We start from the raw sequence: 15,261 nt of genomic DNA on the forward strand, positions 1-15,261 counted from the left end.
GCCCCTGCTGATGTCCCGTGTGTTTCCGGATTTCCATGAAATTCCTTTCCTGCTTTTTCCAGGACGCCCACTAAGTTTGGGCGAGCTTGAATATCTCCCCCACCCCCATCAGAATGCTTGGACCTCCGTAGCCTCCCCAGCCCATAGGATTAGGGGACTTTAAGTAAATGCCCACCAGCCACCATTTCACCATCTGACCGCTTCCATCTGGTCCTGGAAATATTTTGGTCTTCAAGATGTCTCTGTTAAGTACACACATTACGGTGGGTGACACTAAGAGTGGAGAAACAGCAGCCTGGGGCATTTATGTCTAGGTCTGGTCTAACCATTACGTTCATCTTGCGTTCCTCTTGTTTATTCATTTCTTTTCTTTTCTTTTTTTTTAATGTAGGGGGAGACGGGCAGAGAGAGAGGGCAAGAGAGAATCCCAAGCAGGCTCCACACTCCATCTCTCAAACTGTGAGATCAGGACCTGAGCCCAAATCAAGAGTTGGATGCTTAACTGATTGAGCCACCCAGGCGCCCCTATTCATTTCTTTCATACAACTCATTTCTCTAATTTTCCAGCTAAGAGCATGGCATATGCACATGTGCGTGCACGCACACATACACACACACATGCGCGCACACACGGTAAACGTAATTCCAAACCCCAGACTGACAGCCAATGAGATCATCATCTTGGGAGATGCTCCAATGCGTAAAATGTAGGTGGTTCGAGAAAAGCATTGGTGACCACACCATGCTTGGCCACTCTCCAAATAGAGCAGGCTCACCTGCCTGAAGTCACACAGAAAGATCTTCTGTGCTTCCCTCACTGGAAGCCCCGGTTCAGAGAACACGGCAGCCCTGTTTCTTGTGTGTGAGTGCTGATTTTGCACTCCCTAGGGACTTCCTTGACCCTGTCTTCTGAAATCTAGAGTCAGTCTGTGTGTTGTGTTAGTTTCCTAAGACGGCCCCCACCGATCGCCACAAACCGGTGATATAAAGTGGCTTAAAACAACAGATTTGTTCTCTCGCAGTTCTGAAAACCCAAAGTCTGCAAACAAAGTGTCCCCAGGGCCACACTCTCTCTGAAGGCTCTAGGGGAGGATCTTTCCCTGCCTCGTCCTTGCGTCTGGTGGCTGCTAATAGCTCTTGGCATCTCCTGGTCACTTGGCTGGCAGATGGTCCTCTCCAATCTCCGCCCCCGCGTTCAGGTGGCCCTGTCCCTGTGTGTGTCTCCAAGTCCAAATCTCTCTCTTCTTATAAGGACACCAGTCATATTCGATTTAGAGCCCCATCGTATTTCCTTTCTTTCTTTTCTTTCTTTCCTTCTTTCTTTCTTTCTTTTCTTTCTTTCTTTCTTTCTTTCTTTCTTTCCTTCCTTCCTTCCTTCCTTCCTTCTTTCTTTCTTTTCTTTCTTTCTTTCTTTCTTTCTTTCTTTCTTTCACACAAGTGGAATGGGGGCAGAGAGAAGGAGGGAGAATTCCAAGCAGGTTCTATGCTCTCAGTGCGGAGTCTGATGCGGTGTTTGAACTAATGAACCATGAGATCATGACCTGAGCCAAGATCAAGAATCAGACACTTAACCAACTGAGCCACGAAGGTGCCCCGAGCCCACCCTATTTTAGTATGACCTCATCCTACCTTGGTTACGTCTGTAAATACCCTATTTCCCACAATCATAAGCTCCTGGTGGATGCATGTTGGGGGGACCCTATTCAACCCAGTGCAAAGACAAACACTGAGGTTTAAAAGTGATCCTATGGAAAACTCTGAAGGCAGAGCGGGGTTCCGTGGAGACTCAACCGACTCCTCGTGTCTGGCAGGTTGGTATAAAAGGCAAGGGCTGAGAAATGTCCAAGTAAGAGCCTTCCAAATGTGAGGCGGTGGGTGGGTCTCCAGGCAGCTGTGCCCAGGCCACCTCCTGCTTTCCTCGGGTTGGCTGTGACAGCCATGGCAGCGTGTGTTCTAAGCTCTTTGTCCTCTGGCCCCAGTGGGCCGCCGCTTTTCCAGACTCTCCCTCGCTCTCTGGCCGGTGTGCTGCAGCATCTCAGGTTGGCCACTGGATAAAGAGGCAGCGTCTTCTCAGGCCGGGCGAGCAGCGAGGGAGGCCGTTCTGACACCAAGGTGCCCACGCCTGTGAGGTAGCTCTCCTGGGACAGGCAGGGAAGGAGGTCCTGAAGATGGCTGAAGTTGGCAAGATGAAAACCAGGCGGTATGGCAGGAAGTTCCAGAAGTCAGAAGAGCACATTGTGACATCACATCCGAGAGCTGATCAAAAAAAGCGTTTGTGCGTCCATTCTGAGCACATTCATTTCTGTCCTGGCGCAGACCTTAAGGGCGGAGTTCGAGGCCATTGTTCAGTATACGCTCCTCTTGCACTGTTGGGAGGGGTTGCCTAATAATAGCTGAAGAAATGCCAAATATTTTAAACTCTACCTTCTCGCCTGTATGCAACGAAATTTTCTTGTTCCTCACAATGACATCTGACGGAGACAGTAATTCATTCCAGATGTCCGAGTCAAAACAGGTGACCGTAATTTCAGGGAAATCCAGTGTTGTGTTATGTATTTTCCCTTAACTTATTCAAACCTTGCACAGTTTTTAGAAATGACGTTTAATAGTGAATAAGCATGATATGCCCACGTGAAGTTAACAGAGTAAACCGTGTGAAACGTATGTCCACAAAACCATGCGTATTTCTAGAAACGTGCTTATCAAACACTTTAAGCGCAGTCCAGAGAGTTAAGTAAGAAATATATTTTACATCATGACCCTGCACTCATGTTTACATCACTGAGACAAAACTTTGAGAAGACGATGCTTATGTGAAATGCATTTTGATCCTTATCTATTCTGTCTCGGCTTATTGTTGCTGTTGTTTTTAATGCTGGTCAGACCCTTTAAATTGATTTCATAGCCCACTGATAGTTCATCTACTTGAAAAGCATTTGTTCTAGAGTTAGCAAAGCACTCATCATTTTGACAAATTTCTGTCTCTTCCAGATATTTCTTAGGGCTCACGAATGAGACGAAGGGGGTACAGAAGAAAGGTGAATTTCCATATGCTTTTTTAAAAATACATTTATAATTGAACAGACCTTGAAATGTTAGAGTCCTCCCCTGGTGTTTCTAAGATAAGCTGTAACTGATTCAAGGGCATTCTTAGACATAAGCTGCACCCAAAAGAAGCTTAGCTGCTTGATGCTTTGCTGAGCCGTCCGGCATAGCTCTCTGGGAAGGACGAGGCTCACTAGCACTACGGCTGACAGTGTGTGCCCTGACGGTGGGGTCCTTTGTGTATGACATGCTACCATAGTTTGGTAAATATGGGCCATAAGCCCTGACGGAGAGGGTGTGCACATGAAATGTGAGGTGTAGCCCAACCCCTTCCTTTCATCCACCCATCCATCCACCCATCCTTTCACCCATCCATCCATCCACCCATCCATAGCAATAGCATAATTTTTTATTAAGAAAAATGTCAGATAGACTCATAAATGGAGAAAATCGTATGATGAATCCCCTAATACCCATCAGCAAGAATCAGTAGTTATCAGGATTTTGCCTTATTTCATTTGTGGGTGTGTGTGTGTGTTGAATTATTTAAAAGGATATTCCAGATGTGATCTCATTGTACTTCTACATACCTCATTGTGAAACTCTGAAGAATACAGACATTTCGGGGCACTTGGGTGGCTCAGTTGGTTGAGCGTCCGACTTTGGTTCAGGTCACGATCTCACTCATGGCTTGTGAGTTCAAGCCCCATGTCGAGCTCTGTGCTGACAGCTTGGAGCCTGGAGCCTGCTTTGAATTCTGGTGTCTCCCTCTCTCTCTGCTCCTCCCCGGCTCACACTCTGTCTCTCTTTCTCTCAAAAATAAATAAACATAAAAAAATAAAGAAAAAGAAAACAGACATTTTCTCAAACGAACACATTGCTGTTATCAAATAACAAGGAGAAATATACATTTGGAGTCATCATTGAATACCCCACCCCTACTCAAATGTCTTTGCTGGTCTCTGGTCTCATGAAAGTTACTTTGTATAAATAAATCCAGACTCAAACAAGGTCCACACTTTACATGTGGGCGTTAAGCCTCCTTAGGTCTCTTTAAATTTGAATCACCCTCCCCTTCTGTTCTATTTTGTGACTTTGATTTGTTGAAGAAGCCAGCTCAGTTGTCCTTCAGAATGAATTTGCCTGACTTTTTCTCTTTGTGTCATTTAACGCTTTATACTAGCCCCATATTTCATGTAAACGGGAAGTGCATTCCAAGACTCAATTAGATTCAGGTTCAATTTTTTCTTTTTCTAGCAGAGATCCTTCAAGTACCACCCGTAGCATGACATCACAAGGCCCACATTGTCTGGGTGTTCGTTTTTAATGATACTGAAATTGATCAAGGGGTTCCTATGGCAGCATGGCGCCCCCATTGCAAAGTTCCCCAGCAGCTTTTCCCCCAAAGGTGTCGTATACCAAGGATCACTTCCTGAATCAGCTATTTTCTTGGGGTTCGCAAACTGGGGATTATTCTTTTTTATCATCCTTTCCATTTCATCAGCTGGGATTTTTCTAGGAACGCTTTGCCTCATCAACTAGATTTGTTTAACTTCTCCAAAAATATAGTCCATATAAACGCATTACACACTATGTAACTGCAGTTGTTTGAATTTTCGGCTCAGTGAACAGATGCGAGTGCTGATATACACTTGACCCTTGGACATCGTGTGTGCCGATCCACACAGAGTTGAAAATCTAAGTATAATTTCTGACTCCCTCAGAACGTAACTGTTAATAGCCTATTGTTGACTGAAAGCCTTGCTGAAAACAAGTAGTCAATGAACACATTTTTTATATGTAGTGTTCACTGTATTCTTACGATAAAGTAAGCTAGAGAAAATAAAATGTCATTAAGAAAATTGTGAGAGAATCCGTTTACAGCGCTGTACTGTATTGATCGAAAAAATCTGCGTATACGTGAACCCGTGCAGTTCAAGCCCGTGTTGTTCAAGGGTCAGCTATATTTATTACATAGATCCTCACGATGTAAACCTGGAAGGATTCATCCCAGTGAGCCTGCCATCTACATATCTGGCTGCTTCTTTAGGGCTCAGAGGAAGAGCCAGTGATGATTAGCTGACTTAGGCAAACAGAGTTGCCTCCTCACCCCTGAGGCTGGGATACCAGAGGCCCTGCTAACTTGTGTGGCCTTCTCCAGACACATCCAGGGAAGCGTGATAGGTCTAAACCCAGCCTTGGTAACTGTCCATGGCTATTCCTATGGAAATCCCACTGGAGGACTTGACATCATCAGTAAGGAGAATCTACCATGTTGGGTTTGGAGAGCGGTTCAAAGAGAGGAGACGTAGTGGTAAGACATGGGTGGGGAGGAAGAGCTACAGATGTGAGGATTCTCACCACGAGCTCTTCAATGATTCTAGGAAGGAGACTTTGATCCAGTCAATGGACTGGTCTTTCCCACTGCCATTTTTCATTCATCTTCTTGTATGAGGGATTCGTTTCATCCTAGTCCACAATACTCGCTCACAATACGACTTAGATTGCGTGTCAGTCTGCCCAGAATTATTTCCTTATAAAACAGCATCTGAAAGTTGACCATTCAGAGGCGGAAAGAGAGGTGTGGCTGCAAAGGGGGGAAAATGCCTTGACTATCAGTTGATTCCAAACTGTTGGTATCACATTTATATGGAGTGTGGCTGAGAGAAGAAGGGATCAGCCCCATAATTTATTGTGTAAGTCACTCGCCAACATGCCCTTCTGCTCCCAAAAGGTGGTAAAATGCTCATCCCCATAGACACCAACGTCTGAGCCCATCCAGATATTTTTTTCTAACCCAGAGATGAAAGCAAATGATCTGGCTTCCCCCATGAGTGCTCAGCTGGTTAAACTGGAGTAAAGGGTATAGGTTACAGATTCAACTCTACTCTCTACTCGCTGTGGGCTGCTATGTGGGAAACGGTCTGAGCAGGCAATCGATAACTCATGTATTTACCAGTCAATCGTTTGCCGAATCCAACTAACTGTTTACAACATCATAGGTAGCTTGACTGAACGCAACCTTCTTTTCCCAGACTCTTTTGTGTATGTACACATAGCCTAAGGATGATCTGTGAGTATATCTCCAAATATTTTTCTTTTGGCTTCGGCAGGCTCCAGACATTCGGTCAAGTACGCAGGCCAAGGCGGATATCCCGGTACACATAATGGCTGTGGAGAAGCCTGTTGTGCCTGGTTATTACAGATCACATGTAACAGTGTGTAAAATCTCCCGCTGTTCAGAGATTCTTGTACTAAGCAGGTTAATTAAACCTTAATTTGAATCTCCCAGCTTATATGGGTCTGGCCTTAAAATTATCCCACCTAATTCTCTGTCTATGTATGCATTAGTGAAGGGGGGAGAGCTAAGGTAAGGCATTTTATATGCCTGAGTCATTAAATTGCCTTAATCTAATTAGTAGGTTGTGAAACAGTTGAAGGGATTTGATCGACATGCCACCTTAGGAAAGCCAATATAGTTTAAAATATTATTTTTCTTTGCAAAACACCAGCTGTAATGTTTTTGGTATGATAACAATTCATGGTAAAATTAAATTAGCCAGTGATACCTAGAAATCCCATGCAGATATACTCATCTAAGGCATCTATAGCTCCGGCTGGGGCTGCAGGACCCCCAACTTCTGGAGACAATGGTGAACTTCAGTGCAGCTTTGGAGCATTAAGCTAACTTTATGACTCAAAACATCTGGATATTTGTAAACTTCTAAATGCTTGGCAAGTACAACCACGGCCTTTATGCCCCAGCGCCATTACAGCCTGTGACCCGCCCTCCCCCACCCCCCCCGCCCTAAGCTCCCCACACCATCCCCAAATGCTCCTGGTGCTGAACCCAGACGTCAACGTTTACCCTCCTTTTTACCTTTACGATTGCAAATATAAATCAATCTGTTGTCAGTGATGAGCCCTCTGGGAAATTCTCTGTCTCCGCTCAGGACATTAAAAGATGTTTGTGAGAATTTTCCAAACCCAACCACACATTTGTCCTATGTCGATTGCCAGCCATTAGGCCACTAGGTACTGCTTTCATAACAGGTGAAAGCAAGTATCATTTCTCCAGTCCTGGATCCCTATTTCATAATAGGTCAAGGCCATCATATATGTTAGGGGGGCACTAAATTCCCAGCATAGCCTGTGCTCCTCGGTGCATTGTAAAAAAGCATGAGCAAAGTAAGCAGTGCATATACTTTGCCCTGACTAACAGCGTGTCTAGGAAGAAATAAAATAAAGGTAAGAACATCCTACAGGTCTTGTAACACAGAAGTGTTTTGGTGGTCGAACTTGAGAAAAGGGTGCACTTTACTAGCGAAAGTCCATTCTCAACTCACAACAGGAGGCTGTGTGAGAAAACGGTCTAAAAACAGACAATCAATAAATGTATCGCGGACACAGTATGCTGTTAAATGGTCCAGGCTTCAGATGTCTTTGAAGAAAGGGAGAAGTAGTAGGAATAACTAACCGAAAGTAGCCAGTGGAAACACTTACCTACATGAACCAGGGTCTCTGGAGGAAGTTACAAAACACGTGCTGCGTGGCTGACGTCCCATTGAGATAAATGCAAGGGAATCTCTTATTTAAAAGGTACACCCCTTTCAGCCAATGGTCCTCCTGCTGCAAGAAAGCCTGTTGGATAGAACCAATCTCAGGACCCCAGTCCGGAATCTCAGATGCCAGGTGTGGACAGGGAGGAGGAGGAATCTGACACAAGGCTTTCGTGCTCCCCTGAGGACTCCGGGCCCCAGCTGGGCAGGACCGACGGGGTGGCGATCGATACCTTGGAGGAATAGTCATAGAGCTCGATGGGTTCTGCCACATTTGTGGAGTGACCCAAGAGCCCTCCGAGGTGCCATGGAGAGTATCAAAGCCATTGTGCCGATGAGAAAACAGAGCCTTGGAAAGCCAAGCGGCCTCTTGCCAGATACAGACCTTCTAGACTGCTAGGTATCTCAGCTAATAGCAGTGACTCTGAAGTCAGGCTCCCTGGGGTTGAATCCATCCAGGTTGTCACGTAATAGCTGTGTGGCCTTTGAGAAGTCACCTAACCTCTCTAAGTCTCTGTGTTCTCATGTGTAAATCAGGGATGCTCATAGTTTCTACCTCAAGGGCGGAAACTAAATAGCATATGCGAAATGCTGAACAATGCTACCCACGCAGGCAAGACCATGTAAAGGCTACAGCTATTATGTTTTACATTTGCTTCAGCCAAACCAGGCGGAACACTAATGGGTGTCCTCACAATGGTGCCCCCGGCCTGGGCGGGGATTTGCCTTGGATCCCGTCCACAGGGTCACGTTGCCAGAGGTACTAGAGCCATCTTTGTGGAGGTCTTGGGTGACTGGCAGCCGGCCACGTGGAGAGCTAGAGGCAGCCAGGCGTTTGTTACGCGAGCCACTGGTGTGCTTTCGGAGGCTCCATGGCGACCTGGGCCCCGGTTCATCTTGCTCGGCAGTAAATCTGGTTTCCTCCTCCTGCTTGGCGTGCGCCGGCCTGTTTTCCATTACGCGCCAGGCACTGAGGGCAGGTCTCCTTCAGAGCACTACGGCCTGGTGCTGCCTCTTTGGTCCTCCGTGTGTCTAGGTCCCACGTGTCTTTGGGGACCCTGAGATTTACAATGCAGGTGGCCTCTGCACTTAAATGGTGGTCCTCATGCAGGACAGCCACCGCCTCGGTGGGCAGAAGGTGCCGGCTGGACACGAATGCATCCTTGTTTCCCATATGGGTATTTGATCAGACAGGGGAGTGAGTTTTACGCTACTTCTGTGGGTATTTGGGAGAGGGAGGGACAGGGATCATCTTTCCTTTCGTTGGCTTTGTGTTTTCCATCTTGAGCTTCGACAACATGCCTTTTTGGGAGGACGTGACAGCTTCTCTGTTGGGAAAGTAAAGACTTGGAATTAGGTAGAGGTACTGACTTCTCCCAATAAATCAGGGCTTCTCAACCTCAGTGCTATTAGTAATTGGGGCTGGGTCGTGCCCTGTTGTGGGGCTGTCCCCTGCATCACAGGATGTTCAACAGTGCCCATGACACATGAGATGCCCGTGGCGCCCCTCTGAAGCGCACTCCGGAACCATCCTGCGTGCTCTGCTGACCGGAGGGGCTGAGTGTCCTTCCTGTACATGCTGACTTGGAAGAAGTGCCTTTACTTCGTGACCCTGGCAAATCCTACCCACGCAGCAGGTGCCTGACCTGGCTCTGGGGCCCTGCCTCTTGGGGTGGGTTTGCTGCACCGGATGGAAGGGGTCACGAGGAAGCACAGGTGTCAATGGTGGGCCAAGGACAGAGGCTAGGACGGTACGGTCCCCTCCAGAGCGACAATGAAATAAACCAGTGTTTGTAAACTTGGAACCAGGGGTGCCAGACTCGGGGGCGAAGTTTGTTACCTGGGTGGCTGATGCAGCGGGCAATTCGGTAATTCCCGGGGTGAATAAAGCCCAGGCCACCCTCACGGGGAACGGAGAGGGAGGGGCCTTTCGTTTTTCACGTGATACCAGTCCAGTGTTCTCATCCTGGTCAGTCTGAGTTTCCTTTGGAACTGCCTGACTTTGTAGTTCACCTTTGGGTGCCAAGGCCCCCCCACCCCCAGGATGTATCTCCAGCTGGGCTCTGCTTTGTCCCTCAGAAGCCCCTTTGCACCCAAACAAGCTACAGTCCTGAAGGCCAATGAACAGGGGCATGGACATATGTGACCCAGAGGCGGCGCTCAGCAGGGATGTTTGATTGACTCTCATAACATTTGCTTTTGTGTAAATGGAGAGATTTAGCGGTCTGTGAAATTCAACTGTGGTCCGGCTCCCTCGTCCCCGTGGGCACCGGGGTGGGTTTGGGTGGGTCAGTGTAGAGCTACGGAGCGCTGGTGGGTGCGGTCTTGGCGAGGCTCTGGAGGGGCTGAGTGGCCGGGCGCCCCTGCAACTCACACATGCGTCACTAGCTGCAGTGGGCACAGGCGTCCCCAGATCCTGCTGAATTTTCTGTCGTGCGTCGTGAGGGTGCCCACCCGCTTTTCCTACAGGCTGCTCCCAACAGTGAGGCTGGGGGCCCAGAGGGGTTGAGGCTGCACTTGATCCCAGTCCGACCCACGGTTGCAGCACAGGTGCACAGCGCCAGCCGGGCCTGGCCTCCCGTCCTCCGTGGCTGTCCTCCCTCTCGGATCGCCTGTCCTGTGTGCCCCCGGTGCCAGCACCAGACACAGCGATGTCAGCCACCCAGACACTGAGTATGGAGCCCCAGGACTGCGTGAGGGCAGGATTCCTCCAGCCCGTTCTTCGGTACTCATGCCCCTGCATCGCACAGGCGAGAATACCGGCCAGCCAGCGTCTTCTTTAGACCAGAAAAGGCTCCCATGCCGGCTTCGGTGCAGAACAGACCCCTTCTTCTCCCTGCTGCGTGAACCTCAGGAAGCAGGGCGGTGGGTGGATCAGACTCGTGGAGAAAACTGCCATTTCTGCTCCGGTTCTAGTCCTTTGTCTCAGATCCTGTGGAGGGATCCTTTGTGCTGTCTTGACATCGCAGGTCATTGCCTGGTGACTGTGATTGGTCTCTGCAGTTTTCGACTCCTTGTTGAGTTCTTATGGCCCAGAAACTGTACCAATAACATCCTATGGTACCACTCGATTGAGCTTCAAGTAGGTCCTGCCTGCCACCGTCCCAGGTGGGGACGTCCCCGGCCATCCCCGGCCGGAAGTGGAGGCATAAGAAAGGTACCTTGCCTGCCCGACGCCGTCTGGTCAGTGGCCGGAGCGCTGGCTCCTTCTGTCCCCCCTTGTGAGCAAACCAGACTCAGTTTCTTGCCTTTTCCTTTTTTTTTTCCTTTTTTAAAAATTCTTCCCGGTCTTTATGTTTTTTTTAGTTTAGACGCCAATGGTCTTACTGAGCACATAGAAAGAGAATGAAAACAAATGTTGTGCTTTATTAAAAATATCAGACAAGGAGATTTTTCTGGTGATCCAGACACGGATTTCAGGCATCGAGAAGCCTCGCCGGCTTGGCATCTCCGAGTTTGAACTTTTCCAGGGGATGCGAAGTGTGGTTGTTTGCAAATAATAATAAATGGGCAGATTGTCATGTTTGGTGAGTCACTGTCCCAGTTAATTGAGGCGTCTAAAGAGTACACAGGGAGAGGCTGAGGGTGTCACCCAAGAAATCTGACTCCCCAGGCTGACATATCACAGGCAGCCTGGGCTTGATTTGGGAGGGAGAAGCCAAATGTGTCCCGTGTTCCCGGTGCCAGTTGATTAACAGAGCGGGAGCGATGTGGGTCTCCGAGGACAGGCCTGCGGGGCCTACCCTCCTGGCGAGCGGGAGATCTGCTCCCCTGGCCGGCGGTGAAGGTGCAGCCCGGAGAAGCAGCAGATGACACGTGGCCGTCCCCACCTAGGAAGGCAGAGCCTGCCAGTTCTTGGGTGAAGACCTACAGAGGCGCTCGCCAGGAAACCAAAATAAGGTGTTAAAGGAAATGCGTTCAAACTAGATTATTCATCCCGTCGAAATCAAGTGTTTGCTTCCTCTGATTAAACACCTGATGGACACGCTACCACAATTGGCTTGTTCTTGCTGCTTCTAAACTACAGTGAATGGCTCCAAAGCGTCTACGCTTGGGGGACTGACCTACAGCCTCAATGTGTACAGCGTTGTTTCATTTGCCTTTATCAAAACCCGAGCAACTTCAGTAACGCGTGTGTCTGCCCCCAGCTGCATTTTGTCCTTTTGTGATGAAATAGAGCTAAACCCTTCAGAAGAAAATCAGCGATGAGAGAGGGAACCATCAAGTGGCTCCAAAGTTGTTTTCAAGAGTAAAGTCAAAATCATGGGCGCACGGAAGGACAAAAACGGACGAAAATCGGAAACGGAACTATGGATTTGTTCTCGAAGACCGCACTGTGAAGAACCGAAAAGCCCAAATAGGGCTAATTCACTTTGGGGAGTGGGGGGCGGTCCTCCAAGGGCTGGGGGTGGGGGATGGCCAGACTCACTCTGCCTGGCTTTATTAACTCATCCGTAATTAGCCCATAGCTTCGATACAATTTAGCTTGTGCCATATGGGCTAATATAGTGCTGAACGGTACCCCCCGTGCAGGTGACAGTCTGTCGCATTGAAGGCAGATTAGCATAAAACAAACAACAACACACCCTTAACGACAATGGTGCCATTTGCAACGCCAGAGTTATGGTTGTGTAAGCACTTCCATTAGAAACTCTTATTTTCAAAGATTTTATAAATTAGTCATTTAAAAAATCACTCTGGGCTGAAATAAAACCCAACCAATCAGCTCTTAGCCAGGAAGGTTTATGTTCAATGACACTCGAAAAAAACATGTGGCGATTGCCCCAAGTTGTGGCTGCACAGTCTCTCTCCTCAGATTCACTGAATCAAACATCAAGTGTGGTTTTATGTTGAATGACAGCGATAACCACCCACACGGGGAGAGAAGACGAGGTGGTCCCGCAGGACTGGACTCACCTGGCCTTGTGGGTGCCCTTCCTCGGTCTCACGCTCTGTCCGTGCACTGCGTGTTGGAGGAGAGAGTCACTGCTCTCCTTGACTGGGGCTCACCAGGGGGCTGGACCCTGGGCCCCACTCGGGGGTCGCAGAGTCAGGTGAACCTCGCTCAAACATCTGTCAGTTCTCTCTTTGTTCTGGGCTCTGTGAACAAACAGCAGGGAGGCACCTGACCATATTCGTATTTTTCTATCCTTCAAGGCCAAGTGGACGAAATTGTTGACAGCCTTACACATGTCACAGAGGGTTCTGGCCCAGTTGACTGGGACTCGCTGGGCCCACCTCGTGCGTTAGTCACAACGGGCACGGTGTCTGATCCTCGCTGAAAACTGTGTCGGCCATCCCCCGTAGCCGCAAGCCCACATTAGGCCGGGGCCCATCAACAGGTGGGATCAATTCAAAGCCACTCCAGATCCCCTAGTAATCTTTTTCTGTGACTTTCCCCTCCGTGTTCCAAAGCCAAAATTCCTTCCTTCAGGATTTTGATTCTGGTTTCTTTCACATTCTGTTCAAAGCATCTTGAGGGCCCCAGGAGAACCCAAAGCCTTGAAGGCCCCCAAAGCCTTGAAGCTCGCGGCCGATGGGTTCCACACGGCCCCTTCCCAGCCGCAGGAAGAAGGGGGAGGAGCCAGCAGAGAAGGCCCTCGGGCTTGCCCGAGATGTGCAGGATCAGTTCCCAGGGCCTGTGAGTCTTGTTCTAATCTGTTGTCTCCTCCATATAAGCAGCTGGAGTTCGAGCAATTTTGAGCTTGGATAGCCTAAATAATCACATCTCCTCTCCATTTGTCCTTGAGAAATGGGGAGAATCTGTCTTGGCTTTGGTGGCACGCTCTGTGCCACACAATGGCGCAATGGGAGCCCCGCTGGCTGGGAGGTCGCGCGGGGAGCCGGGACCGTCATCCGGAAGAGGGACGGGATTTGTGGGGCTGGGGCATCTCCGTCAGGCTCTTGTGCAATGAGTCCCACGGGCCAGAAGGGACAGGGCGTTGGAGGGAGGTTTAGGCATCTCTAAGCATTGACCTTGAAGAGACATCCCAAATCTTAACAAAAGGAAGCACCTGGGGGCAGCCAATTGGTCATGTTTTCCCTTCCTAAAGGCAACTCTTGGACTGTGGGGACCGTAAAATCATCCGATGGCTTTTGCTGCAAATAGAGCTGCGCCTCCTGCCTCCCTCCCCACCTCCCAGCTTCCCGGCCCCTCGGTCCACCTTCCTCATCAAAGGTCTGTGCATAGGCTCTGCCGGGGAGAAGGCATTTCCTCCCGGGTCGGTCCAGCCTTGCTCTGCTTAAGGACGTATATCTACTCCCGTTTAATAATGTTCAAGTCACGACACAACGCTAGATGAGAAAACAGCATTTCTTTATTAAAACCACTTTATTAAGTCTGTTTTTCAACAGCGTATGGAGGTGTTGGCTGTGTGTGTTCCCTCTGCTGCTGCACACGACAGAGTCTGGCAAGTTTTACAGACTTTTCTTTTGAAAGGCAGCTTTGCTGTTTTGCATCGCTGGGATGAAATGGCTCGTACTGTGCAGACAGGAGCTACATTTTCCTACCTCTCATTGGCCATTTATGTGACTCTATGGTTTTCAAATGGTGTGATGTGAGAGGATGCCAAGTGTCCTGCCATTTCATAACCAGCAGCAGACAGGGCTCTTCTCAAAACGCGGCCGCTCAGAGCATCTGTTGTTATTAAGTAAGGTGATCAAATGTTGTATAGGACTTCAATTGTGTTTTTCCCGTCACTTACCCGGCTAGAATAATATGCAGTTTGTGGATCAAACGAACGTGTTAGGGCCATTGTGCCAATGGCTGCATTTTTGTGTTCCCGTTTATTACTGATTGTAAAATAAACTTTGGCCTTTTTTAATAAATGTTATAAAAATGCTCTGCGAATCAGGAGAGTGTCACCCATTAGGTCCATTTAACATCATCATAATTAAAAATGCAACACTGTCACGCATTCAGGACCGATGCCCGTAAGAGGCCACGTTGCCAAGCCGAGAAATTTCACTGCCACCTGACGAGCGTCCAGCAAGGAGGGGAGGGCCGGCCCCCACGCAGGCGCACAGCCCGCCCTGCTCCAGGGGTCTCTGGAAGTCCCTGGCTGATTAGATAGCATCTCCAAAGGAATGCTTTTAGCTGCCTCGCACTTTGCTCTCAAGGAGAATGTGAACAATAACAAAACGCAGGCAGAGATGATTTGGTTTTGGTAAAACAGTCACCAGAGAGAGACGTCTAGTGGCTGGAGCCATCTGGGGAGTGTCCACAAGGCACAGTGCTCTCCCCGGGGCTCCCCGTAAGCTCGTGCCTGCTTTTGATATTTGAAAATGATGCAAACCAGAGGGCATGAGGCGGGCGGGGGCTTCGTCTCCGGTGAGGCCCGGTCGCCTTGCTTCCCTTCCAGCCTCCCGGGGCCTGTCTTCAGAGCCTCTTGCTCAGCCCCTTACCCTGAGCCCCGGCGCCACCGCTCCCGGCACCCGCACCCCGCCGCCTCGAGGGGCCCCCGCAGAGGGAGCGGGGGCCCGCGCGTCTCGCCCTGCGGGCCGCGTGGCCCCAAGAAAGTTTAGGACACGGATTTTGCTCAAGGAGGATCGGCGCACGCGAGTGTCGCGAGCTGGTGACGGTGCCGAGGCACAGGACTGGGCTTTGGTCCGGCACGGCCAGGCTGTGAGGGCGTCCCCGCTCCCGGCCTTCGCGAGG

At 49.3% G+C, this 15,261-nt stretch overlaps 1 long non-coding RNA gene across 1 annotated transcript; it reads left to right on the forward strand.

The window, feature by feature from the left end:
* The first annotated feature begins 2,238 nt into the window (after positions 1-2,238).
* On the forward strand, positions 2,239-3,093 carry LOC122231841. The gene is made up of 2 exons (XR_006209096.1): positions 2,239-2,515; positions 2,992-3,093. It is a non-coding gene; the product is annotated as an uncharacterized LOC122231841 (long non-coding RNA).
* Positions 3,094-15,261: the final 12,168 nt, after the last annotated feature.

Source organism: Panthera tigris, chromosome D2, assembly GCF_018350195.1.
Source record: "Panthera tigris isolate Pti1 chromosome D2, P.tigris_Pti1_mat1.1, whole genome shotgun sequence".
Lineage (NCBI taxonomy): Eukaryota > Metazoa > Chordata > Mammalia > Carnivora > Felidae > Panthera > Panthera tigris.